This window comes from Dreissena polymorpha, chromosome 10, assembly GCF_020536995.1.
Source record: "Dreissena polymorpha isolate Duluth1 chromosome 10, UMN_Dpol_1.0, whole genome shotgun sequence".
NCBI classification, from domain to species: domain Eukaryota; kingdom Metazoa; phylum Mollusca; class Bivalvia; order Myida; family Dreissenidae; genus Dreissena; species Dreissena polymorpha.
The window spans coordinates 79,574,570-79,590,800 of NC_068364.1; the positions used below are offsets into that span (position 1 = coordinate 79,574,570).

Consider the following 16,231-nt stretch of genomic DNA (forward strand, 5'->3'; position numbering starts at 1 on the left):
ATAATTCATTTTTCAAAAGCATCAATGACAAACATATTAATAAATTAACCCCACAGTACAGTCAAACTATTAATGAGTGCAAAACAAAATTTACTACAGGATTCATACTGGAACTGTGAACATTTGTACATAGTACAAAAATAACATTGCGTGAATATCAACTATTGTTATTTCTGAAAAAAAATAAACACAATATTGCGTGAATATCGATAATTGTTGTTTCTTAAAAATAGCTTTTTTATAAACATAAAGTTCAACAATGCATTTACTTGCATTCTGAAATACACAATATGTATGAAAATATAAACCCTTCATTCAACTAAACGCTTTTGAATGCATCTGCAGCAGACGGCTTTAAAATCCATTGTGTCAAATCAAGAAATTGCTTGTTATGAGCAAATGCTCCTTTTGTCACAATTGGGAATGTCACAAAAGATTGTTCTGCCTAATGGTTGAAACAGCATGTATTCATATATTCTTTCAGCAATACCTGCCTGATATGATGTCAATCTCTTGCAGATGACCAAGATCATGTTAAGTTACGCCAGAAGGGAGTGATAGCATAAATGCTGCCAACAAAGTTCGCTTGGACAAGATTACTTCCCTACCCGGACAGACCGTTCATATGTACATTGTCGGAAAGATTATTGTAACCCAATTCGAATCAAGCTATCCTTAAATAAAAAGCCAACACAGACTGTATTATCTCCACCATTACGATCTAACACTGAACGATTTAACTTCAGTACAAATTGTCTATTTTGTGCTCAACGTGCCAAATTTGTTGGAAGAAAACGAGGCTATAATGTATACCCTGTTAGAACAGTTGAATTTAAAAAGAACATAGAACAAATATGTATCGATAGGGATGACAAATAGGGTTTAGATATTAAAAGCAGATTGGAAACAATACATGACTTAGCGGCTGCTGTTGCTATATACCATCCGTCATGCAGCGTAAATTTTAGGACAGGTAAAAATATACCACAGTCAGGCAAGGAAAAAGGAAAGAAGTGTGGAAGACCAGTGAACAAGGCACAGGAATTTGCTTTCCAGGAAATAGCAAAGTTCCTGATTGAAAATGATGACGAACAAATAACACTAAAAGACCTTGTTGACAAAAAAGTAGAACTATGTGGAGAACTCTCCTATACATCAACTCATATGAAGAAGAGATTACTAGAGCATTTTGGGTCCTCTATTGTCATCACAGAATTAAATGGAAAGCAGAATGTAATCACATTTAGAAACACTGCATCATCAATTCTTCATTCATTTTACCAAAAGTCTAGTAGCGATTCTGATGCTTATAAAATTGAAATATTATATAAAAATAAAAAAATTATAAAAAAACAGCAGCACAACTATTGCTAACTGATATGAAGGATATTAAAGCAACAAAATTGTCTTACCCTGACTCTGCTGATCTTATGTCTACACAGGAAAATATTGACTACATTCCGGGTAGTCTAAAAACAATTCTTAGAGAAATTTTCAGCGATAAAAAAGCAGATGTTAAGATTGCCTCTATTGGACAGGCCATTTTCCAAGCAGTAAGACCAAAGGTGTTGATTCCTCCTCTACAGATTGGCTTAGCAGTACAAATGAAAGAAGAGGTTAAGCTTATAGATATGATATAAGCTCCACCTGGAGAAGAAAAATCATTATATGTGCATGCAGTTTTGAGCAGTTTTGAGACGTACAGGTTATCTTTGTATTATACTAGAATGTAAAATATGGTATAATAGAAGTGTTTTGATTTTAAGTGTTAACATTATAATACTTAAGTTATGCGTTATTTTAAGCTAATGACAATGCAACCAATCCTAGTTTAATTTTATTTCAACATGCCGTAATATATTGGCATGATTTAATAGTAACATGTATTTAATGGGTGGGTGGGGTAAGTTTACCCCTATAAATGCACTATTTACATGAGAAAATATGCTAAGAAACTTCATGATACACTTAGAAAATAGAAAAATAATACTGTTTTCATAACTGATGTATTACTGAATACTGTTTTTGTCGGGTGGTTGGCCCTAAATGTGTTATTTGAATAGAAAATGGAAAATATACTTTATTTAAAAAAGCGTCCGCGAGGGACATAAATAAAATGAAGTTTTAACAGGTTTGCCCTGGAAATATTTCGCTAGACTTTTTTTCTGTCATCTGTTATACGCCATAGATGATTTTACACGTGAAACCGTTTCTGTTGCAATTAGTTGATGGTTAGGTGCTTTTTTTTCATAGGATGACTGGACTACTATCGCCCAGTATCACTCACCTGCATATGCTGTAAAATGCTGGAGCATATCATTGTCAGCAATGTCATGGGACACCTGGACAGGAACAACATCCTTACTGACGGTCAGCATGGATTCAGAAGGAGGCGGAGCTGTGAAACGCAACTCCTAACTCTTTCGGACGAACTCCTGAAGTCACTAGACAAAGGGAAACAACATGACCTTGCCATTCTGGACTTCAGCAAAGCGTTCGACAAAGTTCCACACCAGCGTCTGCTGACCAAGCTGCACCACTACGGCATACGCGGCCAGACCTTGGAATGGATCCGAGCCTTCCTGACAGACAGAACACAGAGAGTTGCTGTCAACGGAGCAATCTCAGATCCCGCCCCAGTAGTCAGCGGAGTGCCCCAGGGAGGCGTTCTGGGGCCGATCCTCTTCCTTGTCTACATTAACGACCTACCCCTTAAAGTCTCTTCCAAGACCAGGCTTTTGGCAGATTACTGTGTAGTATACAGAGAAATATCCTCGGAGCAGGACAGTGAAGTGCTTCAGGAAGACTTCCGTCGCCTGTGGGACTGGGAGAAGCTCTGGGGAATGTCCTTTAACCCAGAGAAGTGCTGCATTTTGCAGTGTGCAGAAAGTGATCACCACTCCTGTACAGTTACACCCTCAAAGGCCACACGCTTGCATGTGAAGACGCATCCAAATACCTTGAGGTGGAGCTAACAAAGGACATGTCCTGGAAGCCACATATCCAACAAGTGATCAAGAAAGGCAACAGTTCCCTTGGTTTCCTACGCAGGAACTTACGGATAGGCAACGAAGAGGTAAAAAGTGCAGCATATTTTTCCCTCGTTCGCCCCAACCTAGAGTACTGCGGCACTGTGTGGAGCCCATACCATAAGGAGCAGATCCACGACCTGGAGATGGTCCAAAGACGAGCAGCCCGATATGTGACGAACAGATATCACAATACTAGTAGCGTCACATCAATGCTCGAACACCTACAGTGGGAAACTCTAGAGTCCAGAAGAACCAAAGCCAAGCTGACAACGGTCTACAAGATAACCAACGACCTCGTGGACATACCAGTCTCGAAATACCTTTCCCCTGGCTCAAGCCGGACACGAGCAATCCACTCCATCAAGTTCCTGCCATTATCGACATCCACTTCTTACTATCGCCACAGCTTTTTTCCAAGTATAATTGCCACCTGGAACAACCTACCAGCCTCCATCGCTGAATCCCCCGACTTGGTATCCTTCAAGCGGGGGCTAGCAACAACCAGATTCTGAATAAGTTGTCAACGCCAGCTACAAAGTAACTCCTAATGACCCCTCGTGGCTGTGCCGGTTGAGGTTCAATCCTCTCAGCGGCCACCGTAGCCGGAGAGGCATGAGGGAGAAGGGCGAAACGTAGCTGGTGTTCTGCTTTACTTTTCTTCCGTCTTTTAACTATCAAGCTCTTCTTACTTTACTGTCCCTCATTCTTTATTCTTATTCTTTCACCACCCGTCGCATAATAATCATGCGTGATTGCAGCGATGTACAATGTAGATGTAGATGTAGAACTGAAGCATACATCTCGATACAGATACAGTCGACACTTAGCACTTGTCTTTAAAACACTTCAACTGACAATCAACAGTTTATCGGAAAGTTGCAAACCTTTTTTCCACTCACGGTTTTGCACAAAAAGAAACGATACAAGCCGTTGTTTGTTGAATGTTGTAATTGCATTTGTATTAAAATATGCAAGAGAACTATGCAAGAGTGTGCTTAATTACTTAAAATTGTTGTAAACCTGCTTATAAAAGAGTGCTATTTCCATGGTATGTTTTTCGCTAACAAAATTGTATAAAACTCCTGCATTTTGAATGTATGGAATTATATGTATGAAATGCAGATGTATTGGATTTAAATGCTGCTTGCTTTGGCATCGTGTGTAAATTCTAACGCGTTTCTGATCATACACACGATCTGTTTGACTTGTTACGCATACGCAAATAAATGTACTTGTTCGTATATACAAAATAGTATGATTTCTTTTGTAAATGATTGCCTTCAAATTAACACCGTATCGTGGTATTCTTCTTAACAACTCGCCAACATACTTCTTTTTTAAGGCATCCTATCATGTCGTTATATTGCTAATATTTTTAGGTCTGTGCATTGGCCTATGAGATCTGTCATTACAATTCAGCTCTGAACTCGATTAGTGTATAGTTGTCTCAGTTACTGGAAGTCAGCAACGCGTTTGCATTTCATGTCAAAAGTGGACATGTGTAGTGCTATCTGCGAACACATCTGCTCATTCAGCTCTGTATTCCAGGCATACAGAGCTGAAGCCGTATCCAGCTCTGAATACAGCTGCGCATTACACGCATTTGGCAGACGACTCATTAAACGTCTGCTACTTGCAATTATAAGAACCACATCATGCAAAACTTATTGTAACATCCAATACAGACCTGGCTTCGTTTTCAACGCCGTTAGTTGTGCTTTAAATACCTTTGGTAGAAACCGCCTTTCTTCTCATATTCAATTTATTGAAAACAAGTTTTCAGGTAATGAAAAGTCAAAATACGAATACAGAACAGACTGTACATTCAGGACTGAATTCAGCTCTTCATTTAAATTATATCAGGCGAAACTAATTTCATTACACTCGCTCGAGATATAAAAAAAAACATTAAGAAGCAAACTTTCATTGAACTCAAATACATCCCTAGTTCCGTATTCAACTCTTAATTCAGCTCTGACTTGAAATCCTATGATCACCACATATCGAGACATCCTCTCGCTACATTAAGGGCAAAAATAATTAAAAATAGCTTAAGTTCGAATATAGACCTAGCTTCGTATTCAAATCTACATTGAAATACTGTTATATACATGTACGTCCTCCAACTCCCGCGTGCTTTATTAAGAATAATATGAAAAAAAGCTTATACAAACTCGATTACTGCTCAGAAATCTGCTCTGAAGTCAGCTCTGCATTGTAAGCCAATAAATGAAACCGAAGATCGCGACATTTGCTCGACGTAATAACGAACGATTAGAAGATCGAGTGACTCAAATTCGAATACAGATTCTCCTTCGTAATCAGCTCCATATTCAGCTCTGAATTGAACACTGTCATAGCCGAGTCATACCTGCGACATCCGCTTCAAGTAACACTAGCAATAAAAAGAAGATGTAACGCAAACATAAAGACAGCTGGTTGGTATTCAGCTCTTAATGCGACTGAGCGTTGCAATCACACAAAGATACCACATGGTTGAGTCAGCTCTTAATTGAGTAGCTATGCACTGCAAAACCCATCATAGAATCATTATACACTCGAAGTTCGCGTCCAAGCTTGATAATCAGCTCTGACCTGAAAAACATATACACCAAATTCCCTCTGCGGCCGCGTGCTTTGTTATGACTTCTACGAAAAAAACACAAAAAAACACTTATACATACCTGGTTTCGTTGTAGTTTCCTTTTCACTTCTGTATTCAGCTCTTCATTCCCGTGTCAAACAATTCCAATTATATTAGCAATTCAATTTAAGTACAGACTTGGTCTGTATTTTGCTTGGATTTCAGATTTGAATTGAAAATGCAGGATATACTTTCAACATTTCGCAAGTCTTCCTCAAGATTTTCAAAAATAGTACGATAAAATGTATACGGTTAAATATTATGTATAGTAAAAATGAATGTCAACATTTGTGTATGCAAGCTCGTTGCTAAGATACCGGGTCATCTGATATGCATTTGAGCCTTATTTCTATTGCATGTTGTTGTTGTTGTTTTTTTGGTTTTCAACAATATACAATATAAATGTTTTGCACATACATTCTCAATCAGACATCTTAAATTTTTTGCAAACATTACTGCTCTTAATACTCAAGTAGGTTTTGAACATGGGACAAGATTTCATCAAATTTAATTCTAACGAATACAATTATAACCACACATAAACAATGAGTGCGTGTATGTACGAGTTAGCCAAGAAACAACGATCACGTTAAAGTAAAGGAATTTACAATGATTCTTTTGCAAAACGACTTTGCCGTAATTGGATTTTTTTTCCGGGCGATTCCAATTCACACGCCATCAAAATACGTTCTTAAACTAGTAAAAGACAAGATCACAAACACATGTCATATAAATTACATATATTTTGCATATAGACACTATTATGAAATTACGCGGCTTCAGCAGACTTATCACGAATCTCCGTTTAGCGATATGAGTGTGCTATTGTCAAGAATGCTCGAACTCAAGTTATCAAGAAATCATTGTTCATTATTAACTTACGAGGAAACGTTGATGAGCGCAAGTTTGGGACCAGCCGAATTAAAAAAAATTGCTGGCAGAGTGAATGCTACTATTGAACAATGTCCATCGATTCCTTTTTTTTTTCTTTGATTATTATTGCCGCCTGCTAGAAGGATCTCAACTTAAATGTATTAGAAATGTACGTTGATGTTGCTACATATTACAATACCGTAATTACTCTATGTTTTCGGACATTCTAAGTTTTCGGACACCCACATTTTTAGCAAAAATAATTATTTTTCGTGACTCTTTATTTTCGGACACACGAGTTTTCGTCCGTTATTTATGTGTCTAAGTTTTCGGACAGTATATTTTACAGCGCTATTTTACCAAATTTCGAACCTGTTTTCGATATCTAATGACACTTCGATCATGGGGTTTTACAACCAGATTAACATCATAAAACATTGCGGGTGCATGCCTGAGGGCAATGAACCATTACATTTGCGTTTTTGGGTAAATAACCTTGTAAACCGGTATGAAACAATGGTTTCGCCCGATAGCATAAGCGTTATGACAATTACCAGGGGTAGTGCCAATTAACAGTTCAATTATCTACCGCAATGGTACTACCCCTTTTCAGTAAAATTACTGTGACAAATACTAAATGTTTCAAATTGTGATGCACCCTATTACAAGTTTTACGAACAATGGTAGGTGTTACACAACACCTATAGGAAATGAACAAACAAAGAATTCATAGTTTGCTTTTTTATTGCGTTAATTACAGGTACATACAAGCGTGTATCGGTACATCACATGCTCAATTTTGAACTCGTTGGTCAAAATACAACCTTGAAGTAACTTTCTGTCAAATAAATTAAGCATTTACAATTATTTAAAATGCCGTGCAAACATGTATAACTGTAATTTATACTATACGGCATGGTATTTTACAAGCGCGTGCTATTACCAGTAGTCGTTGATACAATTGACGCTATTTTCGAACACTTCCATTTTCGACTCTAAGTTTTCGGACACCTGTATTTTGTTAATATTTTTCGTATCTAAGTTTTTGGACACGAAAAAAAATATTATTTTTAAGTGTCCGAAAACATAGAGAAATTACGGTAGTCCATCGTTTAGCGACGATTGAAGTTAGCGTCCGACAAAGAGCGTTAGGAGGTTTTGCGACATTCAGCATTGGCGGCGACATTAAGCGTTGCTACAGAATGTCGAACTAAATTGTCGTATCATGCGTCGCTTTAATTGCCTTGTGTTGACCTTGAAGAAAGACAGGCGGCAATTCATATGGCCTTACCGTATTTCGTAAAAAAATTATGTTTATACGTACAATGTTCGAAATCAGAATCAGTTTAAGTTAGTTCATCGAACAACAACCGTATATTTTTTTTATATCATTACAACAATAGTGTATACCCATTACCCTTTCTTGTTCAAACATGTGACATCATAATAAATGCTTATATTTATTTTTTTACAATTATGTTTATAACATTGAATATACAGTATTTGATAAAGGGTCCTTTTCACAGATTTTGTCATGTATTGATGTTTGTGATGTAATGCTTTATATTGATAAATGTAAACATTGGATCTAAAAAGTTCCTGTAAAAAACAATAATACAATTTAAAAAAGAAAAAAGTAACCTCAACTGGGCTCGAACCACTGACTCCTTGAGTAAAAGTTTATAGCTTTGACCACTCGGCCATCCGTGCTCATACAATGAGTGATGTATTTTATACTTTATATAAGCAATCCTCGTAGTATCACAAAATATAACGAAAACAACACAGAACTCTCCAAATTATTCAATCGTTTTGCGTTGCAAAACTTTAAACGTTTCAGGTTTTTAAATCGTCAAAAATGCATATAATGGATATTTCAGAGCATGGTAAATGTTCAGTATCACTGTTTCCTGACACATATCACTATTACAACGAAAACGCTTTCGTTTGGTGGAAGTGATGGACGATCTTTATTATCGTCTTCGTCGTCACTTTCGCTGTCATCATTGCCACCAATAACTTCATTCACCATTGACCGCACACGACCCTGACAGATGTCGTCGTAGCTGCTGGTATCTGCGTCGCTATCATCACTCGCCTCCAATGTCTGTGAACACGCTGGTGTAGTCGCCGGTTTACGACCAAAGTTTTCTGATATAACACTTTCTAAATCCTGAAGTACTATATAAATACACGCTAATTAATTAACAACGTTTATTTTCAATCAACAATTAAGTGGAAATTAAAGAATACATTTTTCTTTAAAATGCACATGAAAACAAAAAATATAGATTCGACCCATTGCCTAGATCAATAAAATTCAGATGCGAACCCACTGTACCCACTGAGCTAGTTTTCTCATGGCGCGATTCATTAATGTTTACTGCTCATTTGTGGCAAAAAAAGTTTTAGTTTGAGAAAGGATTTAGTTATTGTAGTTTGACTGCAGTTTCTGCAAAGCTGGCTATATAGTCTGCGAAATAAATCGGCAATGTTATTGGTAAAAATAGTACCATCTCAGAAAGGGAGGCTACTAGCTTATATTTAAAATTACATTTAAAAATGATCGTACTGCTTACGGCCCTTTGCCGCGTACCAAATTTACATTAAATAGCTTAACATGTTAACTCATCCATTTCAATAAAAAAAATCCCTGGTCATGGTTCTTTCATAGATACTTGTTGTTGTTGTTGTTTAATCTAAATAAAATGAAAGGTATGTAATACATGTATTTACCTTCTCTAATGCAATCATGATATACCACTACATAGTACCGTTAATTGATTTGTCTTTTCGAGTAAAAATAAAGTCTTTTAAATGATATCGTTTTTGCTGCCAGTTTGATATGAGTTCGGTTCAAAACGTAGAGTCTAAATATTAAGCGAAATATCATCTTCATAAAGCTATACAATTTATTTATGAAATAGACACTATTTAATATTCTTATTTATTTATATTTCTTGTATCATAATGCCATACATGTATGAGGATGTTGATAAGTTTGTACATGTATATGTATTTGTTTAATGCTATTAACCTGTTGAAACAATAAATACTTTGGATTGACCACCAGATACCTATAAATCAGTTTAAAACCTAATACTTTCCATTGACCGCCCAATACCTGTTTTAACGTTTAAAACCCCCAATAATATGCTTTAACTACTAAATACCTGTTAACCGGTTAAAAGCTTCGAATTGTTCGTGGATCGCTTGGTACCTAATAACTGGTTATAACTCCAAATGCCTTGTTTTGACCACCTGAAACCTGTTAACTAGTTATAAATCCCAATACATTGCCTTTACCTCCTGAATCCTGTTAACTGGTTATAATCTCCTATACATTACATTGACCGACCGATATCAGTAACTCGGTTTTAATCTCCTATACGTTGTATTGACCGACCGATACCAGTTAATCGGTTATAATCTCCTATACTTTCCACTTAACACTCGATAACTAATACTCAATTTTAAAACATTTATATTCTTGCTTTGTCCTGGTGATTGTGTTGAAGTTAGATTTGTTTGGTAAGAAAGCTAAGCCTATGAAATTATATCTTAATAGCATACTTTTGGACATCGGTTTATAAACTTTTGCGGCATTTACTGGTGTACACCCACAGGTCTTGAATTATACGGTCCAATGTTACTATTTAAAGGATTGTTTACATTTGATAAAAGACGAGGGCTTCGTAGTGTCAGTGCTCTGAGAACAATAAGGTTTAGTTTCAAATTGTGTTTAGTTCAACAAAAAGACCATGCATTTTTTCCGTTGAAGTATTTTTCCTGAATAGAAAAACTCTTAATATCCGTTTGGTTACAAGCTGGATTTAGCTATTTGCAAACAGCCTGATGACCGCTGTTGTGCTGAAGAGTTCTGCAAAGCTTTGATACTTACATGGTTGATGCATTCGAACACTATCAACACAACCACCTCACCTCACCTCATTTTGACTTTGACAGTGACCTACTAGACTTTTGCCTATTCAAATTGGGCCAATCAAGGCTCATTCCAAGGTATCTGCGTTTACTTAAAGCAGCATCTTGTATTGAACTTCATCACCAATTGTAAGTATGTATATAACTATATATGAAAAAAAAATCATTATACGCGTTTCATTCAGAAAAATATTACCTACATAATGATCCTCGCAACAACATTGCAGGCATCCATTACAGTTTCCAATTCTTACAGCAGACATAAATATTTCACCGTTCTTTGCTGAACTGTTATTGTAAGTTGCATCCATTGGTATACAGCTGTGGACAAATTATGATGTTAGCATTGTGTCCCCTGGTATTCAACCGTGAACTAATGATGATGTAAGTATTGGCTACCCTGATCCCCAGCTGTGGACTTATTGTGACCCTTATTGGTCAGGTGATCACATGACCAGCATATACTATTGAATACTCTCCTAACATCTTTTGTTCGTGCATGGGAGGATGCAAATATTAACTTGGATAACTATTTTCCATGACAAAAAGAAGTGTGAAATACAATTATTATTGCCCATAATTTTATAGTTGAAAGTTTACGGCAAAAGTTCATGAATACTCATAACCTCGTTTGTATTTGTAATGATTATTTTGTCAAGTTTGATGTTCAGTTATAATTGAGTTGTACCCCTGACTACCATATGCAAGTGCATATGTCATATCCTATAACATTATTTGTTGATATTAGACAGTTGAGTCTGTAAGTATACCTTTGGGATATACCTAAAGAGACTGATTTAAGGTCTGTAAGAGGGTGTTTTTTGTCGAAGAGACTTTTTTTATATTTATTGTATTTACTAAATATTTATACAGTAAATAGTCCAGACTTGTGTGCCTTTCTTCAAGAATGTTTATTTGTAAATTTGCAGACTGTAGATGGGACATTCCTTATTAATGTTCCATTTGTAGTTCTGCAACACAACTCTTATGATTGATGCGTTCGCTATTTATTTGAACTGAAATACTTTTCACATGTAAACGCATCTCACTTTCCCCCATAATTAATCAATAGTCGGCTTATCTGAAAAATTATAATGGCATTATGAATGTCAGTTTCAGGTGAGTCTCATTTTTGTCATTCGGATTGGTTAGAGTGATAGAGAAGCCTGCCATTTTGTTAATGTCTGGTATTTCTGTAACAAGTATGTTCTTTATATAATATAATACTGTTATTGGTAGGCTCATATTATAATGTGTTTGCATTAGGTATCCTTGATTACTTACTGATAGGCATGTTTTACATTTCTTTATACTTAAGGTAATGGACGACTTCTTGATCCAGATTCAAGGTGACAAGAGAGTCGTGCTGTTCAGTCAATGGTTGATCAACTAACTCATCATGAACGGTATGGCAATCATGGGATAGAGCTAAAAAGCTTCAAGCATTTACAGGGCTCGACATTAACGGTAGTCAAGTAGTCCGGAACAACCAAAATAAAGGTTTGGGCAAGGAAACATATAATCTGATGTCTGATATAGAAAGAGAAAACAGTTAGTTCTTTTTACTTAATAAACCAGCAAGATTACGGATTAAAAATCTAGTAATATGGCTGTAGTTTCCATTCAAAACTAAATGTTGTTTAAACAATAAAGTACAATTCAGTACTGTAAACAAGGGAGATATAAATTATATCTTAATATAAATTAATTGAAGACACTGTTTATGTAAGCTCCTTTTTTATTTCTCGCAAGCAGTTTATATTCTTCATTTTCTTTGTACATTAAGTGTTAATAGTTGGTTCTCTTATAACCGAACACAAAATAATGTATACTTTGGTTTAAAATCGTGATGCACATAATTTAATATCAATGGCATTCTAGATCTTTCTACAGCCAATGTTATTTTATGTGTCTATTGATAGACCACGTTTAGTTGAATTCTTCAAATTTATTATTATTGACCTGCATGTGGAAAGATTTTCTGGTACAATAATGATTATAAAACCACCCTGATGCATGAAGAGAATAGTGAGCTAAATATCTGGATCAAGTTTGTTTGATTCACAAGATCAAGTCAGTCATGTTAAATAATCAAAGTTAAGCTGGTCATGTTTGATAATGAAAGTGAAGTTGGTCAAGATTGATAATCCAGACCAATATTGTCATGTTGATCAACTGTGACAAACAATAAAATTGCTCCTTCATTACAATGTTAATTTCAATTTATGTTATGCTATATAGAAGCAGATGAAACTCTTCGCTGATGTACTTCTTTAGCCACAGGAACAGAAGAATTAAGTCCGTTCTTGATTTATCTAAATTTTGTTTGAACATCTGTCTGTAACTGATTCTACCCAGGAAATAGACATAAGTGTGTCTAAATAAGCTATTGATGCAATACAGTTAAAATAAAAATTGGTGTAAGTTCTTGAGAGCGAAAGTGTTGACACGTTCACTCATCGTTTTCCGTTGTTCAGTCAGGCAGAGATATGAAGTGATCTTAATGCCTGGGAACATTCTTTTTACACCTGATTGAGCTATTTGTAAAGATATATTATTAATTCATTTTAGTAAAATGGGAAACAAACAATGAGTTGATGCAAAGGAATTCAACTCACAGTCGTTTAAATGCCAATAATCACGATGCTAAACATGTTTAATTTTTGCTGTAAACAATGATAATTTCCAAATTGTATATACTATTAAGTTGAAGAAAAGTTTTGTGTTTGAAATGGAAAGTATGTTTTCCTAAGTTGCTATCAGTTTTACAATGATTGTTGTGTTCCTTGTCAGATAGGTAAACATAATCTTGTTAGAATTGATATATAATTAATGATACAAGTTTTTGTAACGTCCAATATACATCTATATTCAATATTGATGCATTACCGTACTTAACTATGATGTGCTTCAGTTAAGGAACTTTTTTGTGTCTGTTCTTTGAGCGCAATGATTAGTTGATGCGCTTCTCACCTAGACAAACCTGGTTCGACTTCCAATCCTTGAAGCATAGGTTGGTGGTCACCATACCGGACTGGTGGTCTTTTTTTCCCTGTACTCGGGCTTTCCCTACACGATTCAAGACCATATCAACATTGCAAATCTTTCAGTAACAACTAAAAAGCTTGAAATTGTAGTAAAATTTCATAATGTGTCACTACTTTTTTGAGTCTAGTTAGGTAGGAGCGCTGCATCACACTCCTGTTCCTCAACTTATGCAACCTCATATGTGGAATGATCTAATAAACTTCCAAATACACACATACACACGAACTTTTGTGCAATGTTTGTGAGAGGTTATACAATTTTCTTGAACTCTATGGAAGATAAGCATGTTGAAAACTTAAAAAAACAACAACATAACTTAAGAGGTTTAAATAATGCTATGATTTGAATAAGCCACTGTTTCTTATGTCTATGATCAACATAATTTGCAATTAATATTAGCTAATATTTTTCCCTTCTTAATTTAGTTTGTACAGAAGCTTTCTTTTTCGAAGATAAGTTATATGTAAACGTTCGAAACACATTTTACAAAACAACAGTTAAAAGGTGTTCATGCATGGTCAAATGTAAAAAATATGCTGGTCATAGATGGCGTTCCTGTGTTTGGTCAATTTCTTTTCTTCTTCATTACTATTTTATGACCGTAATCCTGTCAAAGAGTGAAATTTAAAGCGTAACTGATTTAAAACTCGAACCATATTTAAGTTAAGCGCATATATATATATATATATATATATATATATATATATATATATATATATATATATATATATATATATATATATTGTAATGTGAATATTGTAGTGTTAAATTCCAAGGGTTTATGTAATAAAATCATTTTGTAAATCAGAATGTTAATTCAAGGTTATGTTCCATTATTTTGTGTTCATGTCGCTTTTTCAGCCCCCTGTTTTCAAAACGTGATTTCCCTCGAGTTTGGCGTAGTTGTGAATGTGTTCTGGAAGCACCTAGACGACAGCATTTATGACACCAAGGATACATACGGTTACAAGGACCTGCAACCGGCAACACAGGCGTTCCAGATCACAGACCGCGCAATCAAAGCTTTGGAAGAAATGCCTGGGACTTTTATGCACGTAGGCTTATTAGTCGAATAGAATAGAAGGCCGTGAATCACGTCGATAAATCTGACGATGGGTTTCATAGGGTTAAACTTGAAGATCGATAACATAGTTTTGAACTTGATGGTGGATTTCATGCGTCAAAAAAGGTCACCATGTACAATCTTAGGAAAACCTTGTTATTGCTCTCCAGACACAGGTTTAACTCAATCTTGATGACAATTTGTCAGTATGATAATCTTGACATTACCTAGGCCGAGTTTGAATTTCGGTAAAGTAGTTAAAACAAGGTCACTATGTCAAACTCCTGAAACCACATTTATAACATTGTTACTTTGACAATGCTGGGTCAAAGTTGAATCTGGACAAGTGGGGTCAAACAGTAGGTAACCAGAAACGAATCATAGAAACAACATCTAATATAGAAGCCAAATTAATGATTCAATCATGATTATGGACTTTGGTCGAAATGTTTCCTTTTACCATTTCTACATGAAGGCTATTTTCGAATCTGATCTAGTGGAGTCAAGAATAAGGTCACCAGGTCAAACATCTGATCTAGTAGCCATGGTTATTACCGTACACAATCTTGATTAAACAAGGTCAGATTGTTTATCTTGACAATATCAATGCCATGTTTTATTCTGGGTCATGCTTGGTGAGTCTGGATCAAGATGGGTAAAGAACTTAATCACCGGGTCAAGATTTTTTGACAATTGGTAAACCGTACAATCAATCTAATGCAGGTAGGTGCTTTTAAGCAGTTATGGCAAATATAAGGACCCATATGAATATATGAGTGATAGATACCATGAAGGGCCTAGACATTCCTTGAACATTGCGTTTAAGGTGGTAGCGCGCTTTCCTGAAGTATTTCCAAAATCACAACCATGGGCTCAGGAATGGAAAACAAACAAGGAATAATCGGTTAATATTATTTATGTCCTTACTGCTTTTACAACATATTGGTGAGGGCGTTTGCCTTTAGTGTGTGAGATTGATTGTACGTGTCTTGCACCGGCACAGGTTGGCTTATTATTATGGGCGGCTGATTGCACAGCAGCGAGTGTTCAGTATTATCACAGAGTTCCTATTCCATACATTTTAGGTCAAGTGCAGGGAATATTGGATATGATTCGGACGTAAAGATGTTCAACAGTAAATTTGTGTCATGAATCTAATTGGGTGGCTCTTAAAGGGATCTTTTCACGGTTTGGTAAATTGACAAAATTGAAAAAAGTTTATTCAGATTCGCAAGTTTTCGTTTTAGTTATGATATTTGTGAGGAAAAAGTATTACTGAACATTTACCATAGTCCAATATAGCCATTATGTGTATCTTTTGACGATTTGAAAACCTAAAAATTATAAAGCGTTGCAACGCGAAACGATTGAATAATTTGGAGAGTTCTGTTGTTGTCGTTTAAATTTACGAAACTACGAAGATTGCTTATATAAGGTATAAAATACTTACACTGTGTTCACCCGGCAGAATAGCCGAGAGGGCTAATGCGTTTTAAATTCAGACTAACTCCAGGACTCCGGGGGTCACTGGTTCGAGCCCTGGTACCGGCTACTTTTTTTCCTTTTTTAAATTTTATTCTTGATTTTTTACTGGAGCTTTTAAGATCCAATATTAACCTTTATCAATAT

The 16,231-nt window shown here is 35.7% G+C and overlaps 1 protein-coding gene across 1 annotated transcript in view; it reads left to right on the top strand.

The window, feature by feature from the left end:
* The window catches only part of LOC127848146 (tRNA wybutosine-synthesizing protein 5-like), a 60,502-nt gene extending 44,522 nt beyond the window's left edge, over positions 1-15,980 (top strand). The window contains exon 8 of the transcript XR_008034382.1: positions 15,688-15,980. The gene's annotated coding sequence lies outside the window, so the exon portion shown is untranslated. The remainder of the gene's footprint in view (positions 1-15,687) is intronic.
* Positions 15,981-16,231: the final 251 nt, after the last annotated feature.